Source organism: Chiloscyllium plagiosum, unplaced genomic scaffold, assembly GCF_004010195.1.
Source record: "Chiloscyllium plagiosum isolate BGI_BamShark_2017 unplaced genomic scaffold, ASM401019v2 scaf_12965, whole genome shotgun sequence".
NCBI lineage: Eukaryota > Metazoa > Chordata > Chondrichthyes > Orectolobiformes > Hemiscylliidae > Chiloscyllium > Chiloscyllium plagiosum.
This window is the reverse complement of record NW_025213225.1, coordinates 10,578-19,489: the sequence shown is the minus strand read 5'-3', so window position 1 is coordinate 19,489 and position 8,912 is coordinate 10,578.

Genomic DNA, 8,912 nt, shown 5'->3' with positions numbered 1-8,912 from the left:
CCACTCACTCTGCTCTGTGGATATTTGACTTCCCTGTTCAAACAGATCACTTCTGTCCCACAGTGAAACCTCACAATCCTGCCCCACCCCAACTCCCGTTCCTGACAATAAACTGTTCATTACCTAAACCTACATTGGCACCACAACAAAATCATTGTCCTTGTGCATTGGGAAACTTCTAGGAAGAATTCCCTTTGCTTTCCATCAGAACATCCTGAATAAGTTAATTTTGGTTCAGGACCATGTGACATGGAACCCTCACTGTCAGTTCCCCCAACAATTGGCCATTCCCATTCAGTGGTCTCTGAGCACATTGGGTGTTGTACGGCTGGAGTGGAACATCACGTTGGGAAAGGGTCACTGATAGACTGATCTCTGGCACTTCCAGTAAATTGGTAATAGATTTCACTCAGAAAGCGACATGTGATCAAAAACAGGGGAACCGACGTGGCAACATAAATAGCACTCTGTTGTCATACTGCAAGTGGAATGGAGAGCAAGGATTGTATTAACGAGGAAAAGCGCCCACCGTGGGGCATGACCCCGCGACCCTGTAGCCAACCCAGGGGCAAAGTGGCTTATTTGCCATTTCATACAGAGCATAATTCACGTGGCACTGCAATTTGCTAGGATTCCTTCATACCTCCCGATCACAAATAACATCATTCACTCCTTTCACTTCTCACTGTTATTCCTTCAGAAAATTACAATTTATTTAGCACTTGTAGTGGAATTTAATATTCAATATTAATACTTTAATCTTTTTCACTCTCATGTTTATGTCGCCAATGTGATTCCGTCACTCTGGCAGATGGCAAATCAATTGGAAAATTACTGAAGGGCACGCAATCATTTCTGATTAGAATGTCGGACACCCAGTCTGCCTGACGAGACACAGTCCTTACAATCAACACTTTCTTTGTTTTTCCTGCCTACAACTTTTACCATTTGTCATTTCCAAGACAGAAGTTTTGATTATAAACCTTTCCATGAACAGGAGCATTCTTCTAATTTTCTGAAACTGTTTGCAAACTAGACTGGCTTGTTTGCCCCTTTCACACAGGAAGAGCCATTACTGAGGAAAGGCTGAGCTGTGTCCCAGGGCTGAGCACGAAGCCGCTGATTGAAGCTGTCGTGGCCGCTTTCTGCTGGCAGCGAAGGTTTGCAGATAGTGTTGTCGCATTCTGCTGCGAGTTCCCGTCTCACTCCACGCGGATTCGGGGTGAAGGTTTGGTGATTACAATGTTGGTACGTTATCGGTCTCAATGATTGATCTGAAATAATTGAAGCCCTGTGCCTGGGTGAGCTCGAGCCACCAACATTTCAGCCAAATGCGCTGACCATTTCAGACACAGAACGTGGGTATCCGAAAGCGGGCTGTTCGAATGGATTTGAGGAGGTTTTCGACAGGAGGAGCACTCACTGTTTTCACAGACAGTCAATACGTTTCTCGTTTTTATCACCGAAAGCACCAGAGGCCTTCGGTGCCACACACACTCAAATGAACAATATGAGTGACTGTGTTTGCGGTTCCAAAGGCCTCTGGTCATTTCGGTGACAAAAGCGAGAAAATTGCTGACGTGTATGTCATGAACTGCTCACACAAATGGCAGAGAGACAATTCCAAAAGGTGCTTCCAAACATCCTGGACATTTAGCGCATTGCCAAGTCCCAGAAATTGCTCAAGTAACAGAAAACAAAACAAAACAACAATGAAACATGAAAAGTGAAGATTTCCAATTCCATTCTTCATTAACTTCGGTCAACAATGGTGCCTCCATCTGATCGAGACAACCAATCACCAGCCTCCCTCATCAATGCAGGAATGAAGGAAATTAGCGAAGTATTACAACGTTTTATAACGCGATTGCCCACCGTTTCGCCACAGCAACAAAAAACAGTGAGCAGATTCAACGCAGCATCTGGCTTTACAACAGCTGTGAAAGAACGATCTCCATTCACTTTGAAGTGAGACGGTGTACAACACAAATAGTCTGGAATAGGAACACCTGGCACAGGCTGCTTGGGTCCCCTTAACTGCGGCTGCTGAGACTTCCATATGAAAAGAGTGTGTTTGTGGCTGTCCATATGATAGTGACAGGTGTTGCCCTCGCTCTAACTACCATCCTTGATAGTGTCGGGCTTGGTATCCTCACCTTGCACGCGGGACTTGAGGGTGCAATTCTCTGCGGCAGACAAACAATAGAGTTTTGAAGCAGAAAGATGTGAAGCTCTGGTCCTCAGAGTTGTTGGAATTTTCTGTGGAGCTGTGAAGAAGGTTTCCAGCCTTTTCCTCCAGCCTTTTTCGATGACATTCTCAGCGCTGCTGAAGCTCATGTGAAATGCTGCGGTCCTCTGAGTGTTATGAATTGAATTAGTTTCAATCAATAGTTTCCGCTTCTGATTGTTGGGGGTTTGAGAACACAAGACCCAATACCCATCAAGTGCAGGACAAAGTATTTGATGAGATTCCACCAAGGGACTGCACGAAACAATATATAGGAGAAAGAGGCTGACAACGTGCGCGCTGCATTCATAAAGTTCATCTCGCCCGTAAATATCACGGACAGCTGTTCCTCATATTGATACGCAGGACACTGAGTATCTCTGATCCCGGGAGTTGGAACTGGGATTATATGACCGTCTGCAGCAGTGGTTACTTCCTTGTATGAGGTAACTCCTGATGGAACAAATGTAAAAGTCTATTGCTCATTGAGAAATACATACAAAATAGTAGCCCAGAGCTGTATTTATGTTGTGTTTCTGGTGCTGCTCTTGACATGCCCTCCAACACTGTACTTTTTCTGTGCTTCCTGAAGATTAAGTGAGTGCTTCTATGATCGTATTGTGGGCAGTAAAATGCGTTTTAACTTCAATAACGCGCGTGTGAAGCCCAGGTCCACCAATGTCTTTTTTGTCTTTCTCTTATCATGTGCAATTACAACACAGTAAAGAATCAATTAATATTGGAAGATGACATTCAGAGGCTTGCGAAATGCCGAGATTTTAGTGATATTAATGCAATGATTAGAGATTGCCTTGATTCAGGAAATAAGGATGTAAAATGTGTTTTGTGTCGAGATAAGGAACGGTGAGAAAAGAAGTCAGTAGCAGGTGTAGTTGACAAGCCCACTCGCAGTAACCGGAGTGAGAAATAAGACGTACAAGAAAACGTACTGTGTGTGAGTGCTAAAAGATGGCAGTAATCATGAGTGATCTTAATTTCCCCTCTCCCACTCCCGGTTCTATTTTAAAGAATGTTTGGAGAACAATAATCAATAAACTATGTATAGCCCATAGATCAAGACAAGCCATAACTTGGTCATCGATTACTTTACAGGTGACTTAGTTTCCAACTTTTCTTGGAAACCATCTGAACCACACTTTTATTGCGTTTCTTTCCATATTACTATTAATCTGTCTTTTGATTATTCCTAACAAAATGCATGACCTCACACTCACAACATGAAAGTGCAAGATTTCTCCACTCACTCATACTGTCGATATCTTTTTGCTGATGTACACGTCCTCATCAAAATAAGCCCACTCACTCAATGCGTATCGGCAGTAGAACTAGACACATTTCACTCTGCCACTTCCTTCAAGTCATTAGGACAGAAAAATCATTGAAGCCCGATGACTGACTATTCTGGATTTCACTAATTATATGTTTTCAACTTAAAAACTGTTCAATAATCCCGATTCGGTGAATTCTTGTGAGTAGACAGTGGACAGTTAGTGCTGATTTATTAGCCAACGCCGTGAACTCTCTCAGTGTGCAATAATCTATTATATGGCTCCTAATTGAGTATTTGACAAAAAATCGAAAGGACTATCCTGAACAGCTCCCTTGATCAGCTCCGTTGGTTATGTTAGCAAAGAAATCTGGCAAATTGGCAAGTGTGACTTTCCTTTCAATAAATAATGTTGACTCAGTTTGAGTGCAAACATCTCTTCCGAACGATGTGCTTTTACTCATTTTAAATGGTGTCTAGAATTTTCCAGTTGACAGCAAAGACATTAGAGCAGATAGCAGCAATTTAGCCCATCAAGTCAGCGACAGCTTTCAATGATATCTCAGCTTATTTGTATAATCCTCAACCCTACTTTTCAGCCTTATCTCCGTGGACCTTGATTGCGGACTGACTAAATAACTGTCTATCTCAGCCTTGAATGCACCCATTCTTGACAGACCTCTGTTGGATGCATTTCCACAGACTTGCTATCCTCCGAAAGAGAGAATAAATTCCTCACGTCAGTCTTACATATTTGACCCATCCGCTGTGATAAGGCCCACTGGTCCCACATCGTCACAGGTGTAAATCAGAGCAGAATAAACACCCGAAGGTCGGTCTTCACTATACAGAACCAGCTGTGAGTATTGGAAACATTCTCATATCATGACCTCAGATGACACAAACAGACATGAATTGCACATTAAATTTGCCAAAAGCGAATCTTCTTCAAGATCACATAGAATCATAGAGTCATAGAGACGCACAGCATGGAAACAGACACTTCGGTCCAACCTGTCCATGCCGACCAGATATCCCAACCCAATCTAGTCACACCTGCCAGCACCCGGCCCATATCCCTCCAAACCCTTTCCATTAATTTGCCCATCAAAATGCCTCTTAAATGTTGCAATTGTACCGGCCTCCACCACATCCTCTGGCAGTTCATTCCATACACGTATCATCCTCTGCGTGAAAACATTGCTCCATAGGTCTCTTTTATATCTTTCACCTCTAACCCGAAACCTATGCCCTCTAGTTCTGGACTCCTCGACACCAGTAAAAAGGCTTTGTCTATTAATCCTATCCATGCCCCTCATAATTTTGTAAACCACGAGAAGGTCACCCCTCAGCCTCCGACTCAGCAGGAAAAGTAGCCCCAGCCTCTTCAGCCTCTCCCTGAAGCTCAGAACCTCCAACCCTGGTAACATCCTTGTAAATCCATTCTGAACCCTTTCAATATTCACAACATCTTTCCGATCGGAAGGTGAACAAAATTGCACGCAATATTCCAACAGTGGCTTAAGCAATGTCCTGCACAGCCGCCAACATGACCTCCCAACTCCTGTACTCGGTACTCAGACCAATAATGGAAAGCATACCAGGCGCCTTGTTCACTATTCTACCTACCTGCGACTCCACTTTCAAGGAGCTCCGAACCTGCATTCGAAGGTTTCCTTGTTCAGCAACACTCTCAAGGATCTTACCATTAATGGCATAAGTCCTGCTAAGATTTGCTTTCCCAAAATGCAGCACCTCGCATTTATCTCAATTAAATTCCTGCTGCCACTTCTCAGCCCATTGACCCATCTGGTACAGATCCTGTTGTAATCTGAGGTAACCCTCAGTAACTCAGCTGGCGATGAAAGCACTGGACCAACACAACAACGTTTTCATTTTCTCGATCCATTGCTATGTTTATTAATCTCTCTGCACATGAAAATGGATCCTTCCCATCCACTTTAATGGATTAAATTCCCTCCAGTGTGGCCCTTCGGCCCTACCAGTCCACACCGACCCTCTGAAGATTAACACACCCAGACTCATTTCCCTGTGAGAAATGCACCAAACACTATGGGCAATTTACCACGGCAAATTCACCTGACGAACACATGTTTGGACTATGGAAGGAAACCCACGCAGACAGGGGGAGAATATGCAAACAGCACACAGACAGTGGCCCGACGTTGGAAGCAAACCTGGGACCATGGTGCTGTGAGGCAGCAGTGCTAACTGCTGAGCCACAATTATCTCTCAGCAACGCGTGTAACTCAACTTGATCTCCCAGCATCCTACTCCGTTCTGAACCAAGAGAGGGGGACAGCGAATGCTGGGGTCAGGCTGCGGACAGGGCAAGCCAAATACTGGTGTTTCAGGTTGGAAACATTCATTTCATAAGATGTATTAAGCACGGGAGTTAAATGTGTAGTCGTGTCCGAGTGGGAAAGGTGATGGGTGAGATATCCATTGGGACTTCCCCACGCAGTTTCGAATTCTGCTGACTACGTTTTCAATTATTTTCAAAAGGACGATTTCGTGCTCAAACTTGAAAAAAGAACAATCTCAACAAACCATGCCAGTTGTTCGATTTGATTTTGTAAACTCGAGTTCTTAATCAGAACCGTGCCACTATCAAAACCTTGACCGTTTCTCTTTCCACGGATACTGCTGGACGCATCGAGTTTCAATAGTATCCTCTGAATGTACTGTGCAAAAGTGCAACTTTACATTCGATTCCGTTAATCACAGTCCTCCATGTACTGACCCTGGACGGTGGCAAGTTTTCTTCCTGTTTGTCAAAGAGCCCATCCACACCGCTTCCTCCCACATCAAGATAAACAGCCGCAGGAAATCTCTGGTTCACTTTCTTCACTCCAACGTGAAACTTATCAGCCTCTGGACTCTCCCCTGATAAAGGGAATTCTCATACCCGGACATGGCGCAAGACAGCGGATAGCGAAGAGATTTTGGGGAAATATTGACATTTGAGAGCGGAACAATGTTATGGAGGCAAAACATGGAAACCAGTTTCCAGCTTTGTGGATCTTCAGAAACTTTTGGGAAGTGGAATCGGAGGGGAATGAGCAAGGGTGAACTGTCGGACTGAGCAGAAACTGTCAAGACAGCTTCCCCCTCTTTAAGGGGACGGGACATTAACTCTGATGTTCTCGGGCCACGAACTGATCTGAGACATTGAAAGATTTCTCGTTTTTGTATATGAGGACTCCAGGACATTGAAAAAGCTCGGGCCAGACAAACACTGAGAGGCTGGAACCCAGACTGTCCCGATTGTGGGAGAGAGGCTTCCCAGTGACATGGGTACGCCTGCATTGAGTGGGATCAGACTCTTCCAAGGTCTCCATATTGAGCGTCCCAGGCTTTATTTTGGAAAAATACATCTGATAGAGGACAGTTGTCATTCTGGGAAGGGAAGACTGAAGTTCAGATTCAGTAACCGCCTACTTTGGAGGATCGTGTGATGTGCTGGATTGCATGTGTCAGCGCATTAATGTGCTGGATTGCATGTGTCAGCGCATTAGTCTGCTGAATGAAAGATAGCTGATTCAAGAGCCCTCCAGGCGACAGCGATTGCTGCCCTTAATGCATCTGTTTGCTTTGCTGCACTGTTTCGGTTTCTACTGAGGTCAACAGGTATTCTCCAAATGGAAACATTATCGTGTGACGAACCACAATGACATTTCCGCATTGCTGTCAAGATTAATGTCAAGAACTGTGACTTGTGGGAATCTGAAACCAAAAAGAAACTGCTGCAGAAACGAGCCAATTTGGGAGTACCTGTGGGAGAAAACACAGCGCTGATGATGTTCTGAAACATTGCCTCTTAATGTCCCTCCAGAAATGCTGCTGGACCTGCTGAGGTTCTCTTGCAAGTTCTGTTTTTATTTTAACTGAATGCCCATTTCATCCATCAGGATGATGCAGCCAGCCTCACCCACGCACCGAAATTTTACACGTTTGGAAGCTGCGAAATGATTGGATTCAAACAAACCCAATAATGATTTACTCTTCCTCAGCTCCACAATGAAAGAGACCTGGGAAGTGAATTGCACAGTGTCGACCTGTCGTCCTGGATGAGTGGTTAAGGCAATAGAATTAAAATTCCTATGGCTTTCACCATGCAGTCTCGAATCCTACTGATGGTGATGGAGAAATGCCAATAATTACGAAGGGAAATTGCTCCCTGACTTCGACTGGAAGAGTCAGCTTAAAAACAAAAACGGGCAAATTGGGCATGGTGGGAATCTGCAACCCACTGCCTGTCAGGGTGCTGCAAGCAGAAATTTCTAGAGAAATTTGAGACGCATTGAGGTGTACACTTCTACCACCAACTGCATTTGAAGCTGTGAGCCAACTGTTGGAAAATGAGACGAGAACAGTCAGGGACTTGTGTTCGACTGGTGCAAACTTGTTCAGCCGAAGTACATTTTCTGTGCTGCAGAAATCTTTGACATGCTGCGGTGAGGTGGTCGGAGAAACTGGCGGATGTGAAGCACGTTAAACTGGTCTCATCCTGACATCTCTCCTGCTCTCGGGGGATTTGTCTGTCTGTCCACCTGTGTGGATGAAAACGAGGATGATTTCCTCAGGGCGATTGCCATACAGTGTGACAACGTCAAAGTTCAGTCCTATGATTGTGTCATTTAAAGCACAGGGAGTATCTCATTGAAATTTATCCTGGAAACATCAGAAAATGTAAGGTTAAGCGCCTCATGCTGGAAACTGGGACAAGAGTAGATGAAAATCCGGTCTCCCGCACTGCAGATAGGTGGAAAGGCCTTTTCCACGCTGAAAGGAATGGAAGAAAGAACGAAATTGATGTGCAGCTAAAATAATCATAAATGAGAAACTAAAAGGGGATTCATTCAGGACACATGCAGCGCCATATTTCAATTTCCCTGGACGTCTAGTGGTTCGGATTCAGTACTCTTACTGCTGTGGCAATGGGAGATTTCCTCTGACCGGTTATCTTGTTGATAGCCTTCCCAAAGCAGGGAATATTGTATGGTGCTGGCAATTGATGGAGTTTTGTCACAAACACGATTCAGACTGGCGTAAAACAAATAAGTGCGAATCCTGGAAATCTGAATCCAGAACAGGAATTGACAGACAAATTCAGCCGGCCTGACAGCATCCGTGGAGACAAAGAGATTTAATGTTTCATATCGACAGAATCAGGTTACTTGTGCATTTTATTGTTTTAATTCTGGGTAATTGCCAGTTTCACTTCACGAATCAGCATACATATCAGAATCTCTCATTAGCTGACATGTGTCATCTGTAAAATGAAAAATGTGATATCGGCTGTAACGCTGTTGCTGTTCTCCTGAGTTGCTGAAAGGCTGGCCTTACTCATTACCTTTATCTTGTCCTTTCTGT